Consider the following 19,240-nt stretch of genomic DNA (forward strand, 5'->3'; position numbering starts at 1 on the left):
GCAGTAGGAATGGTCCTGGCGCAGTGCAAGTTGGGCTCCATGGGATATAGGACATGAAATCTTGGCACACCATTGGCCATGAGTCATTGGAAGCCCGAGCTGTGTACCAGAGAGGATGACAGGAAACCACAGACCCTGGTTTTGCTCTTGCGGTGACAATCTTTCGAGAGGCTGCATGACTGTAGTGGTTCAGCTGTTCCCCAATGGCTGCCCCCCTGTCAGCATTGGACTGTGTTTGTCTTGGCCAGTCAGCACGTAGAAACCTTCCTGGCTCAGTTGGTGCTACTCGGGGAGATACATTCATTTCTTGAGTTTCAGCTCCTGGCTCCGGCTCCTGCAGCCATCTTGAAGAGCTCCTTCCTGCTGTTTGAGGACATGTTTATGGGCAGTTGGGACATAGGGACTCTTCGCCTTGACAACAGCTTCTCACCATGCCAGCAAATGGCTTTCAAAGTAGCCTTGGTTCCAGAGTGAACAGAGCATTTAGACTCCAGCAATGGATACCCTTTGCTTGTCTTCCAAGTTCACGGTATTTTGATATAAGATGGTGCCTTGACCCACCCAGGTCTCTGCCACTCTCATGTTGACATAACTCCTCTCTTAAGTCATTACTGCTAGACTCAGTACATAGGTCTCATTCATCTTCTGAAAAATTCAATTTCTGTCTTTTTCATTAAAAAGGTGTTTCCTCATCTGATTTAGCTGGCTGCACAGTTCTACAGGGTACTCACAAGAGGGTGACGCACAGGTCTAGTCATCAAGAACCTGGGGCAACTTGAATAAGTCTATGGAGAGCTGGGTCGCATTGCACTATGGTAAACATGAATGTGGGTGTTGGTATTGAAGCAAGTTTGCTTCAACATATCAGTCTTGTTTCTGCTGTGGAGCTATTAGACCAGTTCCATTAGCCTCATCCATGAAATAGCTGAACACACACCTCTCTCAGGATTGCTGGTGAGGACTAAATGAGACCGTGTCATATCAAGCACTTTGCAGAGTATCTCACACTCAATATCCCATCACTGGAAGCAATTGTTACTTCCTCCAGTACATGTCCTGTACTGGAAGCCTGCATAGGACATGAAGCTAATTTATGAAAGCCTCTATTCCAAAGTTGGAATAAGAAACTGGACAGAAATCAAAGGAGAAAGCAGCTTTAGGTATCCACCAAAGCAAGAGCATATTCTTAATAGTAAAGCAGACCCTTAGCTGAGATATTTACAGGGGCTACCAAGCTTAAACAATTGAATTCTTTATAAAACGTGTGCTGAAATGACCCCTTTGGGGTCCAAGACAGATGGCAGAAAGCTTCTACTTAATTTCGCATCCAAACCTCTCATTGGCCTCCAGTCAGGTTAGCATTCAGCCTCCCCACATGAAGAGCACACCAAGGCAGGGCCCTGGGGTGCCTTCCCATCACAGACTGACCTGAAGTGACCTCAGAGCTGGACACGGCCCCCCACAGAGGTTCCAAATGTGGTGCTGCTTCAAAGCATTCGGGCCTCTCAGAACATGAGATTGTATTTTAACACATTGTTCAGAATTCTGATTCTACATCTATCTCTACCTGATGTTTATTTTTGCTTCTTAATTGGCATCTTACATGCTTTGAAAACACTGAATGACAACCATACTGGCTCTGTGCTTTCAGGGGAAGCTGACACTCTGGCGAGGCCAGTTTGAACCCTGAGCCACAGCTACCAGCTTCTGAACCTCTTCTCATCTGTCTGTTTGATGCCTTGTATATTTTTGCCCAAGGCTTAGATCTGTTATCACTTTCTCTATATCTGTTATGCACCCCAATAAAAGCAAGTTGGGGTAATCTAAACACTTGAATTTGGAGCAGCTGTAAGCTCACCTCTTTGAAATCTGTAGATGAGAATCCTTCATTGGAGGATATATCAAAAGGCAAGGTACTCCAGTCATTAAAACTACATAAAGAGTTGTTTTTCTTTTTAAGTAAAAAGACTGAGCTCAGACACTGTGCATCTTCATTCTTCAATATTATAACCTGATCCACATGTTTTCTACTTTGTCCAAAAATTTTAAGCCCCTCCTCTGTGTCCATAGGTGTGTACAATGTAGATTTGACTTTCCTGCCATTAATAAGGCTCAAGTCAATATAAAAAATGCATTCAATATTTTCCAGGCAGCATTAGCATTCTTCTTTATGGGACACAATGTTTGGTGTACTTGGAAGTGGTTAAAGTGGTTAGCTTGTTTAGAATATGCACCTTGATAAAGCTGAATACTTTTTTCTGATTCCTTCCTTTCTTCCATCCATTCACCCAACCATCTCTTCATTTCTCCATTCAACTCATTTATACATATTTATGTTAAGCATCTATTGTGGGCCAAGCAGTGAGCTAAGTATTAGAGATATAAAACAGAATAACACACAACCTGACTTTTGATCTAGAAAGGAGGAAAAAGATGTAAAGTTAAACTGGGAAAATGATGTAACCAAAGCATGACCAAAGTTCATTGAGAGAGTCTGTATGAACAGATGGGAAGAACTTGCTTATAGAGTCAGACAGATCTGGACTTGAAACTGTCTTACCACTGACTAGTTCTGTGACCTTGGGAAAGTTACTTATCTCTGGTAAGACTTGTTTTCCTTGTCTCAAAATGGGGATCATAACAGTGTGTCCAGACTTGTAGTGAGGGTTTGTGAATGACGTGAGATAATCATGGAAAGCATTCAACACAGTGCTCGACACTTAGCAGGCCCTAAACTTTTCTATTTTTAGAATTAGTGATAATGTCTGGGAAAACCCTACAGCAGAGTTAACATTGGCCTTGATCTTGAATAATGAGTAGGGATTTGCCAGGTAGAAAAGGGGAAAGAACATTTCAATTAGAGGAAATACCATGGAGTCCTGAATGTACATGACATGTTAGGTGACACAGATGGTCAGTGTTGTCAGGGAGTGTATGTGCAGTAGGAGTTGTGACTGGACAAATAGGGACAGTTGGAAAAGCATATCAGATTCCAAAGTAAACTTCACACTTTGTACAGTGAGCAGTGTACGACACTACTCAATCCAGAAATGGGGGGACTGAATTTGGAAGGCAGGGGATGGATAAGAAGCAGTTTCTTAGCTGTCAACTAGCTTCCTAAGCTCTGAAGCTTTAGGCTTTTTTTGTCCGCCATCCACATATCAGCGGCTCTCCGATATTTTCTGATTTAGGCCCATGTATTTGGCAAAATATTCTGTAGCCCTCCGGTCATGGTCTTCTCTGACGGAAATAATGAAGGGCTGAGGATTGGGAATTCTGGAGTCTCCTTCTTGAACCGTACAATAAGTCTAAGCAGATAATGATTGAATAATATGGTCTCCAAGGTTACTTTCCAGTTCTAAGTCATGATTCCAAGTTACAAGGTTCACTAACCACCTAAGTTAAGCAATGGACCCAAGGTCAGTGAGCGAATTGCAGAGTCAGCATTTGAACCCAAGCCCTCTAGATCTAGGCTCTGCTCTTAGGGATTTTCCCCCCTAACCTTATACTGTTTCTATGCTATTATGTTCAATTACTTTGCCTAGGATAGGGATGACATTCTCTGCTTGTTGTCATTTGTAATTTAAGGACTGTGATTGTCCTCGAATCCAGACTTAGAATTCAGTTTGGGAGCAAAGTGGGTTTTGTGGTCTGTTTAATTAAAATTTGAGAACACAGAGTCCTCAGCTTCTCTTCCTTCAGGCCGAGGGCTTGCTCTGAAAGGCATCATGGGGCTGAACCAGAGTGTTTACAACAAAATTTCCCCTGGACTGTGGACTGGCCTCCAGGTGGAGGCCCTGGAGAGAAAATTCATTAGCCCCGTTACTCTTCCTGTCAGGCCGGGGGGGCGGGGGCTGATTCCATTACTTTACAACACAGGTGAGGATGAGTCTCTGTGTGGGTGTGAGCGCACGCGTGTGTGTGTGCATTTGCACGAATGGGCGTGTGTGATTATCTGACTCTAATGAGTGTGCATTAACTTCAAGCAAGGCTTCTTTTTCTCTTGGAAGTTCAAAGTGCAGAGGTGACATATCCTGTTTTAAATTGTAGGTGGAAATTTCAAATCCTTTCAAACAGTGCTTATTATCAAAGGACAAAAAGGGTATGATGAAAGGTAAATAACACCTTACTGGCTTCGAGGCACCTCACTGGCTTTAAAATACTTTCTTGACATGGAGTATGAATGTTATTGGCTTTGAACTCGCCCCTGAGTTATGAGAAGCTTTTGTCCCCTCCCTTGATGGCCAAATGTTTCTGTCCCCTCCCCCAGCAGCTCCTTGCTGAGAGGCCACACCACCTGAGACCATCATGGCTGTAAAATCTGACAGTTTGAGCAAGGGGATCCAAATCTGTTTCTGATTGAGTAACCAGGATGGTCGATGGTCAGGTAACCCCATGGCCAGCTGCAGATCACTTTTATAGATGTAAAGGGACGTGTCATCTCAGTAGCATCTGCATGGAGCATCTTCCTAACGATTCCGGGCTGCGGACGGTCCAGGTGTGGCTGTGCATTTCTGTGATACCCCACACACATGAATGAAGTCCATGGCCTGCACATCCTGGTCTTTTATAGCTCCTCTTCTACCGTGAACCTGGCACCTCAGTTTTTGGAGCTCAAGAATAGACTTACAGGAGAACTTCCTGGTGTTCTCCTCCTACTGCTGAATCTGCTTCCGTATCCAAGCTCTTTAGTCTCCCACTTACAGTAAATAATTGTCCACAGCTGTTGCGAGTTGCTTCATCCACCAATAAAGGTCAGGATGGCTGACTAGACATCAGAGGAAAAACTTCTAAAATTTGGTGTTTAGACTAACTTACATCTATGTTTATCTCTTTTGTGTTTGTTGTAACTAAATAGGCAAATGTGGGTTGTGGTTAAAGCATGACCAGGCAACCTGGATATCACGGCTTTCTTTCTAGCTCCTTCATTCTGATGTGTGTGAACTTCTTCTCTCTCTCGTCCCCCATGCCTCAGTTTCCCCAGCTGCCACACATAGATTAGTATTTAACAGATTTTCTAAGTGCGGTCAATGGGGATCAGCCTGTCCATAATCTATGAAACCAAATACCGTAAACCAGTTCTTTTTAAGCCCAAGGAGGGCCATTCCCTCTCCATTGCTCAACAGGCCTCACCTAAAGCTGAAACATTTGCAAACATCTACAGGACTGCTGGAGCTTACAATGGAGAGAGAACCACTCCGTGTGATAGATACTTTCCGTCTAACACCAGCAGGCCAAAGAAGCAAAAAAACACACCCCGCATCCCAGCAGGAAGTGGGGTCCATGGGTGAATTTCCATTCACCAACTGGGTGAACAGGGAGGAACAGGGAACTGGGAGAACAGGGAAGCCTTCTGCCACATTCATTTCCAGCTGGGATTTCTGGGCTTGGCTCGTGGTGGGGCCCACACAAGCTCTGCAGCTGTGTCCTGGGATCTCTAGGGGAGGCCTAACAGCAAGATGAGGCAGGAGACATCCTCCCAGGGATAAAAATTTATTGAGTAAAAACCTAATACAAATGCAATTTTCTCTGGAAACACCAACACAAGGAGCAAAAGGACATGCAAAGATGATTCCAAAGAAAGCGTGGCCCAATTTGTTTAATGGTTAAGAAGAAAGAAAGGAAAACCATAGTGCACTATAGGCTGGGAGCAAAGAACAAGGAACATCTGACGCTTTCTATAAAGGCTGCTTGTGACACCCCCCATTGAAACCATTATCTTCTCAGCCTAGAATACTTCCATAGGGCTGCTGAACAGGCGCACCTGACCTTGGTCTCTGCTTTGTTAAATTATCTATTCCCAATATCAGGGTAATTTGGATACAAAATAGAAGTGCAGTATAAAGGAGAGCATTCTAGAGTCAGATAGACCTAGAATTGTAAGGGTAATTTATATCACTGGGCCTCAATTTTCTCATCTATAAAATGGGAATAATAATACTGTGTACCTTGTAGGGCTTTTGTAAAGATTAAATGAGAGCATGCTTGAGAGGTGCTTGGTACACTAGCTGACACATCAGAATCCCTCAGTAAGTAACTGTTTCTTCCACACCGACTGCCCTTGCATGATTCCACGCCTATGACACAAAGGCTGGGCTCCTTCACACTGATGGCTCCAGCCTGCTGTCTGAACCAGTGTGGTATAAAAGCACTCTCCACCATAATGGACACGTTCCTTATCTGTGCTGCCCAACATGGTAGCCACTGGCTCCATGTAGCCACTGAGCACTCTAAAGGTGGTACTGTGATTAAAGAACAGAATTTTAAATTTTATTTAAGGTTAATTCCTTTAAATTTAAAGAGTCACACGTGGCTAGTGGCTACTATATTAGACAGGGCAAGTGTTAGAGTTCTTTATTTCCCTCCAAAGGCATCCACTCTAGCCAAAAGGACCTTTTCACCTCTTGCTTTTATGCCTTTAAACCTTCATTGCTGCAGGGTGCTGGATGCAGCTGTGTGGTTTGTGCGCTAAAAAACAATGCCCTGATTGGGAGGAGGTGAATAGGACCTGAAATTGAGCCAGCACTTGGCTCATCAACCTGCATGTCCTGGAATGGGGCTGTGTCTGTGGGACGATGGGCTGTTCTTTTCCTAATCACCTTGCCAGGAGGGGAGCCATACTCAGAGGTGCTTCATGTTAGTAGTGCCCCTATGCACCTACTCTCCTACTTATCATTTCTCTAATCAGAGCTATCTGTCTTACAAGACAAGCCTAAACTCCTGTTCACTCATTGAGCTTCTTGATCCTCTTACCTTCCAGAACTTTTTTGAATCTTTGAGACATAGTATCCAAGAATTAATGACATTCTGTTGTGTGTTTTTTTTTCTGATGGTTAACACCGTCTCATATTTCTATTCATTGGCCCCTCCTATCACTATCCAAAATACTATGTCTGTCACCCCAATCAGAGGATAAAAATCTTTGTAGGCAAGACTCATTTATATTTATAGTGTACGTTGTATGGTTTGTAGTAACCATAAAAGAAATATGTGGTAAGGTATTTTCTAAATTTCACGTACTAGTGAGAGGGACAATGGCATGAAGGTACAGAAGTCTTTTTTCTCTGAGTTGCTGAGGAACCATGCAAAACCAATAAGGGAAAAATAATCACTGCAACTGTACAAAAAGGAGGACCTCCTTTTCTGATGGAGGAAGTGAGCAAAATGTGCTGACCGCCCCAGGGTACCAGCAATGAAAGGCAGGATCTAAGTAATCTTCACATGTGCTCTATATGCAGAGGGCAGTGTCATTACTTACTGAAACAACACCAAATAGCCAAACACATTTTTCTTTCTCAGCTTCTCAACTTCGAGCTTTTACTTTAAGGTTTTGTTTTCAGGGAAAGGCCAACTCAAAGTGACTTAAACCAGAAGGAAATTACTCTCTCAAATAACAGGTGGTCCGGGATCTGGGTGTTCTCCAGGAAGGTCCAGGAGCTCAACTATGTCATTAGGGATGAGATTCTTTCCCACTTTGTTTTGTACAGCAACAGCCTCAAACCAAAGCTGGTTTTCCTCAAAGTCAGAAGGTAAGTAGGGCAGCCCAGGCAGGATCTTGTTGGCATGAAAGGGAAAACTCTAGAGCAGAAAATGCAATAACATGTACCCTTGCCCACTTCCATCAGAAGAAATGAAAAATCTCTCCCGGTGCGATAAACTTAACCTCATCTGCTGCAGCCTGAATGGGCCAAGAAGGTCACGTGACTGATCCTGGACCAATCATAATCTCTATGAAAAATGTCATGCTCGGATTGGCTTAGAGTAAGATTCTACCCCTGGGGATAGGGAGCCTTCCTGAACAAAATTGGGTGTGTATGCACAGGTAGAAAAGAGAGAAAGATGTTGGAAAGGCAACCAAGTATGCCTCCCAAGTATGAACTGCTTTCTAGAAAAATGAGATGACTTTATAACTCACTCAAGTTTCACTTCATTTATCCATCTATTTGTCCATTCACTCAATGAATATTTATTGGGTGCTTATTCTGCACTAGGCTCTAGGCAAGCTTATCGAGGCACCTCAAGAATTTTTCAAATACCTCTGCACATATTTTTCATTCACTTGCCACATATGGAGGCAAGTAGCCACATAAAGAGACAGATGTACTCACATGGCACATTTAAAAAAATCCCATGCTCCTAACACTCAGTTCTCACATTCAGATCTTCATAAATCTGGATTCCAAGGGGACCAGGTCACGATATCATTTTGGCCATTGTCAAGGAGGATTTACGATGGTTGTTTTCATGACCTAACCATATGCTGTGGCTGGGGAAATACTCTGGTTAGCCTGACTTGACATATGTATTGATGACAAAGAAAGTTACACCACACCACAGGAAAAAACAACATGAAAACACTCCCCAACTTATCAGTGAATTGCTTATAGAAACAATGGCCTTTTGGTAAAAATCAAGAGATGATTAAAAATAATTAATGATATTTCTTGAAAAAGATATAACAATCAGAGGATCTGGAAGCCAGCTGTTTTAACATTTCTTGAGAAGGTGCATTTTATTGGCTCTGTGCAATGTGTGTCTTTAGCCTCACAGCAAAAGGCCTGGAAAGGCAAGCAAGCCTGGCCTGGAGATAATGCTGGTTCTCTGATCTTACCTCCTTTCAGCACAAAGCTGAAATCTGGGGAAGCACGGCATGATGTGCTGAACTAATTTGATCTTCTGAGCATGGCCTGAGAGGTCTGAGTGTCTTACCAGGTGATCTGAGAGAATAAGATTCCTTATCTTCACACACATACCACTCAATTTCCAGAATAAAGTCAAGGAAAAAAGGAAGAAAAATCCTTTGAGCCTTGATTTTCTTATTTTTCTCTCCTCTCCTCTCCTCTCCTCTCCTCTCTTCTCCTCTCCTCTCCTCTCCTCTCCTCTCCTCTCTTCTCTCCCTTCCTTTGTTCCTTGTTTTTCTTTACTTTTTCTTAACAATATAGAAGTCTTACCTGACCAGATGGTAGCGCAGTGGATAGAGTGTTGGCCTGGAATGCAGAGAACCCAGGTTCCTTTTTTAAAAAACTTTTAAGACTTTATTCAATTTAGAGAAGAGAGAGAGAGAAGAAGGAGGAACAGGAAGCATCAACTACTCCCATATGTGCCTTGACTGGGCAAGCCCAGGTTTTGAACCAGTGACCTCAGTGTTCCAGGTTGATGCTTTATCCACTGTGCCACCACAGGTCAGGCAGGACCTAAGTTCAAAACCTTGAGGTCACTGTCTGGAGCATGAGCTCATCCAACTTGAGTGTGGGGTTGCTGGCTTGAGTGTGTGATCATAGACATGACCCCATGGTCACTGGTTTGAGCCCAAAGGTTGCAGGCTTGAGCCCAAGGTGGCTGGCTTGAGCAAGGGGTCATTGGCTCAGCTGGAGCCCCCCAAGTCAAGGCACATATGAGAAAGCAATCAGTGAACAACTAAGGTGCTGCAACGAAGAATTGATGCTTCTCATCTCATTCCCTTCCTGTCTGTCTATTCCTATCTGTCCCTCTCTTGCTAAACATAAATAAATAAATAAAACAATACAGAAGTCTTTTTATTTTATTTATTTGTTTACACTTATCATGCCATGATTTCCCAGGGAAGGATTCCAGCAGTCCAGGCTCCTTTCATTGGCTCTCACTAAGTGTGCTTCTCTGGGCGGAGCAGCCTGGTCCTTCAGTTGAACCTTTCTCATTGGCTTCCCTCTGGTGCTGATCATTTTCCTTCACATGTTTCAAGAAGTTATCCCAGCTCTTAGAAGGTTTAATATGCTCAATGCATACATGAATTCTCTTGGCAAGAATCTTTCCCTTGTTTGTGTATAATGATGCCTATGGCATATTTAAATAGAGATGATACTACTTATATCATGTAGTATATATGAAGGTTAAACACAATACTATGTATTTAAAATACCAGCAAGAGCAAGGAGTGGGGAGAAGAGTTGACTACAAACTGGCAGTATGAGAGAATCTTTTAGAGTAGTGAAATGGGATCTTCACGGAGGTGATGGTTACATAGTTCTATGCATTTGTCAAAAGTCATAGACCTATATGCTGAAAAGAGTGAATTTTAGTTTATGTAAATAAAAAGTAAATAAAATGCTTAGATACAATTTTTAATTAGTAAATTCTTAGTATCAAATTTGGTGTTCATAATAATTTTAAAAATACAGTCCCTAGCTTCAAGAATAGTTATGGGGAACAGACATGTAAAAAGCTAGCTTCCTCACTTTTTCCATAAAAGGTTTCTGCACATAAGCCCAGCATTCTGATTCTCAGATTTGTCATGTTCCTATTCCCTCTGAAGATGCTGTTCCCACTCTCTGGAATAGTCTTATCTCCTCTCCCCTGCAATTGGTTAGTTTCTCTTCATCTCTTAATTCTCAGGTTAGTCACCTCCTCCAGGATGCATGCCTGGAAGCCCTTTTCCCCAGGCTCAGGTGCACGATCACTTTGGTGCTTCTCCCTTTGGGAGAATCTGTGACTCTGTTTACATGCCTGGTACTTGCATGGGTTATGAGTTGGTAAGGGTGGGAACTCTGAATCTTGTTTTCCCTTGAACTTCAACACCCAGTATAGTGCCTGGTTGGTGAGTACATGATAAGGATGGCAGTGCATAATAAGAAGCAGAAAAATATTTTTTAGTGGATGGCAGGTGGATAGATGATGGAAAGGTTATAAGTGAAGAATAAATAAGGCCTGCTCTGACATCTCAACTTAGTCTCAGTTCTTTACCTTGATAAGTAACAGGAGACAAATTGAGCAAGCTTAAGCAAAATAGAGAATTACTGACAGAACCTTGAAAGAGCTCTTAAACTCAAAAATCATTGCGTTACATGAGGAACAAGAACTAGCAACTGGATAGCTTTTGGAAACCTGGAAAAATTTTTTTCTTCATGCCTAATTGCTACTTCTTTTTCTTGTGGATCAATTGCATTCTTTTCTCTGCTCCAGCTTTGTTCCCTCTGTCCCACATACATATGTTGGAAAAGATCACCTCACAATTAGTTGTCTGTTTTCTTTGGGAAAAAAATAAACCAGGCTAACTGGCTATCTGTAAATCTCAAAACTGAACACCTGGAAGGATGGATCTGATTGCTTCATTGTGGTCCAGATCTCTACCCCCACATCAAACAACTCTGATCAGGCCATTGGGGTCCTATAGCACACACTTGACTGCCAAAGTTACCCATTTTAGAGAAAAAGTGTTGTTTTCAGGTTGAGCAGACACTCCAATTGGTGACCACTATTATTGCAGGCAAACTCCTTAGGTGACCCCCATAATCCTATCTCTTGGTGTTTGTGACCTTGAGTGTGGCCAAGGTCTGTGATGTGATTTAACCACTAGAATATGACAAAGGTTACAGGATATATGTGATGACATGTATACGAGTATGTACTGTAAGGTTGTAGCATCTTGAGAAGCAATCAATGAACAACTAAAAGTGAAGTAACTACGAGTTCATGCTTCTCAGTCTCTCTCTTTTCCCTCTCTTTCTTCCCCCTCTCTCTCTCAAAAGAAGAAAGATTAGCATCCATCTTGCTGTAGTCTGTCTGTCTGTCCTTTAATTGATCTGAGTTAGCAGGTAATTATGTTGGGGGACGCTACATACCAAAGACTTGGGGGTGGCCTCTGGTACACAGCCATCAAAAAACCGAGGCCTTCATTCCTATGTCCATAAGTTCCTAAATGCTGTCAACAATCTGACTGACCTGGTACATACATTCACCCCCAATAAAGCCTCAGAAGAGATCACAGCTCCAGCCAACATTTAGATTGCGGCCTTGGCCTTGTGAGATGTTAAGTGGGTGACCTTGCCTGGAATTCTGACCCACAGAAACTGTGAGATGATAAATGCCTGCTGTTTTGAGCTGCTAAGGTTCTAGTGATTCTGTTACACAGCCATAGAAAACTAATAAACCCATACAATATTTTTTTCAATTAAAAATACTAAAGAAGGTTCACGGGTTCTCACTACAAACCTTTAAGGCAAGCTCTGAATTAGGGCCATACTTTTCTAGGTGGTCAAAGAATGACACCATAGCCCCTCCTCACAGTTGAAGGGATGCCCTTAGCCTTAGGCAGGACGTCCCCATCTGAACAGTGGAAGAGGTTTCACTTTGATCCTCAGCCCCTTGCAGGCTGCTGACATATTTTGTTAGGAAGCTTGGTCACAGGAGATCAAGTGATGAACCCACCTATGGGATTTGGAGAGTATATTTAAGATGACAACCTCAGGAGTTCAAAACAGTAGGGCGCCCAGAGGCAGCAGGTCAGGCCCAGGGAGGACTGTGAGAAGAGCTGTGAGGAAGGTGAGGTGGCTTGCAGGAAGTTCTGTTCTCATGCTGTGTCTGCCTGAACTATTTGTGGTCTGAAAGATACTGATTTTGATGCTGCCAAGTTGGAAGTGGGGGTTTTAGATGTTGCACAAACGTACTTCTTCCCTCATCCCCACTTCTGTGATGACAGGTATCTAGTGCAGAGAGGCAGCTGGTGTCTGTGACAGAGAGTAAGGAATGACTGCAAGGCTGTGCGTGTCCACATGATTGTCCCAGACTTAACTGATAAAATTGCCTGTGAGATTTGTTTAAAAATCCAAATTTCCAGACCTCTCCCCTAAAATTCCTGGTTTAGTGGGTTTAGGTTGAAGCCAGCAGTCACTGCTTCCAACAACCCTCATGGGACTTCTGTCCCCAGGGCAAGTTTGGGAAAGCTGTGTAGACTGGTGTTTGTGAGGTTTGTCCCATGTGACAGCAATAGCCTGACCATATGTTAAAGAGGCTGCTGTGGTCCTAGACTAGAAAATGATGCCCAACAAAACCCTCTCCTTACCTTCCCCAGACTACATGGGAGGCTCTGAGAACTCCCGCTGCAAAGGATCTGTCGATGCATTTCCCAAATGGACAGAGTCAGGAATCTTCTCCAACCCACCCCACTGCCCACCCGCACATCGAAGTGCCGTGGTGGAGCTGCTTTTCCAGGAAGACTCCTTGGAAAATTGAAAACATGCAGCAAAGTTAGTGCTCACACAGAATGCACCTCACCTTCAAGGTGTGGGGATCAGACAGATCATGGGTCCTTCCCAGCTTGTCCTTGTTTGCTCTGGACTCAGCAGCCTGGTCAGGCTGGCTCTTGTCTTTGTTTTAGTCTCTTGTTCTTCCTTGTCAACCCTTTATTTCTCCCTTCTATAATGCTATCCTTACCAAGCCCATCTGCTCATATAGAGCTAGACTGCTTCAACCTCACATGACACCTTCATTGCAAAGGGCTGACAGAAGCAGTCTCGCCTCTCCTTGATGTATGCGCAGAGCACTGACCAGGGACCTGGGCCCACTGTGATCTTGTAGGACAGGAGTGCATGCCTGACTTTCAGGAAAAGGTCTTTTGGTTTCTGAGTTCTTGTCTACCTGGCTTTTCCCCATCTGTCCTGCTGGCTGCTGACTGTGGTCCCCCTGGAACCAGGCCAGCCCTGAGACATCATTTGCTAAAGGCATGGCCAGGGACAGGCAGGAATTGACAACCACTACTGAATAAATGGGCCTCGCACCACTTCTGAAAAATAGGTGCTCCAGACCCCAAAAAACCACATGGTGGGCCAAAGATGGATCTATGAATGCTAATCAGTCCATTTGTCATGTTACATGAGCTATTACTATAGGCAGGTGAGGAATCACATCTAGCTGGCTGATTAAATACAGAACTTCCAATACACTGGAGGTGAGAAAACTAAGTGCCTCTTGCCCCCACTAGACCGGCAGCTCTGTGGCAGGTGGCCCATGCCCTGGGGTCTGCATCTCCCCAGCAGTTGGATCTTGTGTCACATTTGCATCAAAACTCCTAGAAGGAATCATTTATCAGGTAATTATTATGTACAAGCAGGTAACTTATATATATTCATTAATCTTTGCTCCAATCCATATTATTGAAGAATATGAGTTCTAATTTAATAATAACATCACTTAAATACTTACCTACTTCTTAACAAGTACTGTTTTAAGTTTTTAACAAATATTAATTTATTTAATTTTCACAACAATGCCATTAGGCAGATTCTATTATTATCCTCTGTTGAGACACAGAAAGGCTCCACACCTCAGCAAGGTGGCACAGACTGTCAGTGATGTAGGCCCGATGGGGACCTGTCTCATCCTTACTTGAACCTCACCTGCCTCTCATGGCATCATGAGTCACAGTGCATTCTCCGGGTCTGGGCAACTTGACCTAAAGGTTGACCCTGGACTTTCTAGCTGTATGAGCTGGAGTGACTTACTTCATCCAAAACAGTTTCCTGAATTGGACAAAGACAATAGTAACAATATTAAATTCAAAAGTTTCTGTGAGGGCTGACTTAATATAACTTTCTGGAATAAGCCTGGCATGTATTAAACCTCTCATGAATAGAACTATTATTATTAATATTTGCACTAGGTTGCCGACAAGAAACCAGAACCAGAGCTGTAAGTTCACTTACCCAAGGTCACAGTGGTATATATATGGTAGAAACCTAGGTTGGCCTGTCTTTTATTCTTTGATTTTTTTATCTAGCAAACCTAGCCACTACGTGTTCATTAAAATCCAAAGTGCAAAAGTACAGCAAGTTGTTTTGACAGTTCATTTCTTCTAAGCAAGTATCACTTCTGTGTGAAGCCAGCTCCCAATGACATTGGACACGCCAGGTTGCATGTTCCCAAATCTGCAGACTATCAACAGAATTAGATCTAAATGTCAGATTACATCCTGTCTGATATTTGGTCTTCCCTAAAGACACATAAAATAAAAATCTTTGTAGACTGATTTGCTATTTTCCAAAGCATTTTCCAGACTCTTTCTTCTCCCTGGCCTTCAAAGTCCTGCATTAGCCTCTCTCCCTTAAGGACACAGGCTATGGTTCAACACATGTGGTCTCCAGCCCACCTTTGCTGGACAAAGTCCCCTAGGCATTCTCTGTAACACATGAATCCCCAAAGGGTTGAAACTCAAGTGTAGAAAACTAAGGCTCTGAAGCTGTTGTGTAGTGTATGAAGTGGGTGGCTAGTGTGAGCAAAGGTATGTCCCCCAAACTCAGGACTGCTACTCAAGGGGTATGAGCCGAGTCTAAATTAAAGGAAGACCTGTTTTGCATTTTGGGGTTGTAATTTCATCTAACTCTTACTTTCCTACCTCTAAATCTGATACAGATTAAACTCTCAGTTGTTTCAAATGAAACTCTAAATTGTTTCGAAAATGTGTTTGCTAAATAACAAATTCTTAGTTACAGTGGAAAGCCAGAGGTGCTAAAAATCATACATCTTTGTTTTGTTCTGTTTTTTACTTTTTTGGGCTTGACATCAAAAGAATAGCCACATTTTCCAACAAATTCAGAAGACATGAATTTGGTAATAGTTTTTGGTTCAGAGAATTGTCTTCCTTTTGAATAAAATTTTAGTGATACTTTATTTTCATGTAACTAAATAAATGATACGTGCTTATAAATTAAAATGAAAAATACTATTTTTAGTAAATCAGGGTAACTGATTTTGACAAGACATATTATATATGGACAGTCTGGGGGCTAGAATAGATCTGCACAACTTCTGCACTCAGGAGTAAGAGCTGTGTAAAGCGAGGAGCCCCAGGAAGCTCCAGGGGTTTCTGTGAGTGTTGCTTCTGTCTCCGTAGTAGGAGGGATGTGTAGCCATGCATAAAAATTGTGTGGCAATGACTTCAAAATATCACTTGCTTTAAGAAAAGTCCAAATTAAAACAAAACATCAGAATTAACCAATAATTTTCTCTCACAGATGGATTTGACCTTCTTTTTTAAAAAAAACGTTCTCTGTTGCCTTTTTTTTTTGTCTTTATTTTTTTTATTCTTTTATTTTTATTGAATCCAGAGAGAGGAAAGGGGGTAAGGGGGAGACAGAAGCATCAATCTGTTCCTGTATGTGCCCCGGCCAAGGACCGAACCAGCCACCTCTGCACTGCAGGACAGTGCTCCAGCCGAGTGACCTCTGCACTGCAGGACAGTGCTCCAGCCGAGTGACCTCTGCACTGCAGGACAGTGCTCCAGCCGAGTGACCTCTGCACTGCAGGACAGTGCTCCAGCCGAGTGAGCCACCCAGCCCAGGCTCGACCTTCTTTTTATTAGTTGGCATGTGTTTTAACCAAGTATCTTAAATTACCAGCACTATTCAGATGTCCTGTTATATCCCTGCGACATAACTTTCAAGGCACAGCAACATGAATATGAGGCTTTAATATTTTATGATTCAAGAATCTGAAATACATTTTTTTAAAAATACAACCAAAAAAGTGCAGACTTTTAAAAAGTTAAATAAAAATAGAAGGGCATCATCAGGATATATAAGACAAGCCATAGAAAATCAGTGATGTCGATGTTTCTGACATCCTTTTTATTTTCTTTTAAACAAATTTTCCTGTGCCTTAAATAAGCTTAATAAAAAATAAAAATTGAAGTCCTTAAACTGTTTATTTCAGGCATTTTGGATCCATCGTATTACAAAATACTTATTATTATTATTTCTTTTTCTACACAACTTTGCTAGTGCAATCTATTAAAACATTACTTTCATTGTTTCGGGGGGAAAACTTTTTGCTTAATTCCAATGATCATTCTGTTAAAACTCAGTATTTGTTGGAGGAAGGGTCAGAATCTTTGAAAGCTCCGTCAGGCTGGCTCCCACAGCCCAGGCACCACGTCGGTTGCTGGGACCCAGGAACGCCAGAGCCACAGCAAGATGGAGCAGGCTGTCCGTTCCTCATCAGACAGTTACAGCAGCCCTGGTGCAGGTTAGTGCTACTCTTCATTTTCTGCCTCACTTGGAGCCTGACATTTTCTATTTTACCAAATCAATTTAGAAAAACATTGAACCCAACCACACAGTTTGATCACTTTGACACTTCTTAGAAACGCAAGCCCACTGTTATGATAAATGTGGGCACCGGAATGAAGGGGTGAGTGGGAGCTCCCCCTCAAGACCTCTCAGCGCAAGGGTGCTTCATTCCCTCACTGGTGAGACAGGTCTCAGAACCGCACATTCACCTCACCGCACCTCTCAGCGAGGAAGTTTCTCCCTGTTAACAGGTATGTCGACAGAGTTGTGGTCACCTTCCTGTTATGGGCTGGGTTGGTAAACTGACCGAGCCTTATATCTGCAAGTAAAAGAGCCTTCCTTATTTAGGCTATGGAGAAAATTCAAGATACCAAATAAGTGCAGAAGGATAATAGAGACTGTGGTAACATATTAGTCCCTTTTTGGGTGTGTACACAATTTCAACTGGGTTTTCATTCCCTCCTATCCCCACCCCTAGGCTTAAATTTCCATCCTGAGCTAAGTGTCTAAAAGAAGAGGATAGATACAGGTGACCTTTTCAGGTTCCTTTCAGCTTCTTGGGCATAGAGCCTGAGGTTTAAATTATTTTGTTTTTGAGTGGATTTGCTCTTTGTTTTTTTAATTAAATGAATGATACAGCAGAGGAGCTAATGATCCTGGATTTTATTACTTCCTTTCCCCTTTAAGAAATACCCTATATTCCCATTCAGGGTTGGGTAATACCTCATCCCTCTCAGGAGCTGCACAAAGCAGGGTCCAGCGTATTCTGAACTAATTTGAAATTGTATGTTTGGGTCACTCAATAGTTAAGTGCCTTACAAACATGAGATACCCAAAGAGGGGCTAAGGATTTGGTCTTTAAAACAGAAGACTATGTTAACATAATGTAGATCTAAGTATCCTGACACAAATCAGTAAGATATAATTGTGAGAAGGATAAAAAAAAGTGTGGAATGACACTTACAATATGATGCCACTATGGTGTTTAAAAGAGAAAGCAACCTCTAAACTATTTGCTTCCTCAGGTGTATATCTGTGAATGTAAATACATAGAAAAACAGTAACAGCAGAAAGGCTACACAACTGCATGTAGAACGGTGATGACCTCCAGGAAGAGAATGAACTGGAGAAAAGGGATTTGACACCCTGAGATGCTTGTCTTTATAACAACCAAACTTGATTAATTCAGTACTATGTTCTTCAAAATAAACAAAACAGTAAAAAGTCAAACAAATTTCTGTTCATCAAGAGAATTCAGACAGAGAAAATAAAGTTGCACAGCTTATAAAAGAAAGCTGGAGACTACAGAAAACGCTTCTTACAACGAAATCTGAGTGAGGCGGAAAGGGTAATATGTGGGGGCACTTTTTAAACACTGCAGGCCATTCAAATGCATTCTGAAAGGTGCTAAGAAGGAGCAGGCTCACCCTCATCGGCACCAAGTACGGAAGCTGATCCAGTCAGGAGAGCTATCCTAAAAGCAAGTCTTAAAAAACATGTTTAACATGGAAGTCAATAAATAGATATATATTTACATGAACAATAACTTCCGTTACTTTTGTAAATTTCCCTTTAAGGATAAATAGGCAGCTAAAAGAGATATATAGGTCATAAAAGGAAAATTCAATTTAATTTTTAAAAATTAAAAATATTTTGATACTAATGGTTTCTGTGAAGACTGGAAAATCATCTTAATATTTGATGAAAGTCTCCTCAGTTGAATGTTTTAACACAATATAAGAAAAGTTTTCCTCTTGGATGAAATGGAATTTTTTTCCAGTCAAGTTGTAATCTGGATTATTCTGTATTATGTTTTTGTATTACTTTGCTTAATTAATATAATATTGTATTATAAAACATCTCAGGGTCACTGCAGAGAATCTGAATGTACAGAAAGAAGAAAAGAACAAATATTAAAATACTCGCAATTTAAGCAGCAATATTAACCTCGGATTATACCTTTGCTGACTTTATTATGCATATATGTCTCCTTATTACAAAAAATCATACTTTTTGCAAAAACATTTTAAATGTAATGTGTTGGATTATTTTTCAAGCTAATAAATCATGAAATAGTTTTCTTTTTAAAAATTTCATTTTTCGATTACAGTTTATATTAAATATTATTTTGTATTATTTGCAGATGTACAGCATAGTGGTTATTAGACAATCGTATATGTTATTTCAAGTACCCACCTGGCACCAGATATATTTAAATATTTTTAAACTTGGGAAAAGAATGCCTCCTGTCTATTAAATGCACTCTATAAAAACCATTGATTGTTTCATCAATCACACAATAACTTTTGAATGTCCCTTTATAAACCATTCTCAAGTAAATCACTTCATTCGATCCTCTCCAAGTCTAGTGAGGGAGGAAAGCCAGCCGGCACTGGTGAGGGCCAGGCCTTGTACGTTACACT

This window comes from Saccopteryx leptura, chromosome 10, assembly GCF_036850995.1.
Source record: "Saccopteryx leptura isolate mSacLep1 chromosome 10, mSacLep1_pri_phased_curated, whole genome shotgun sequence".
In the NCBI taxonomy this organism is placed as follows: domain Eukaryota; kingdom Metazoa; phylum Chordata; class Mammalia; order Chiroptera; family Emballonuridae; genus Saccopteryx; species Saccopteryx leptura.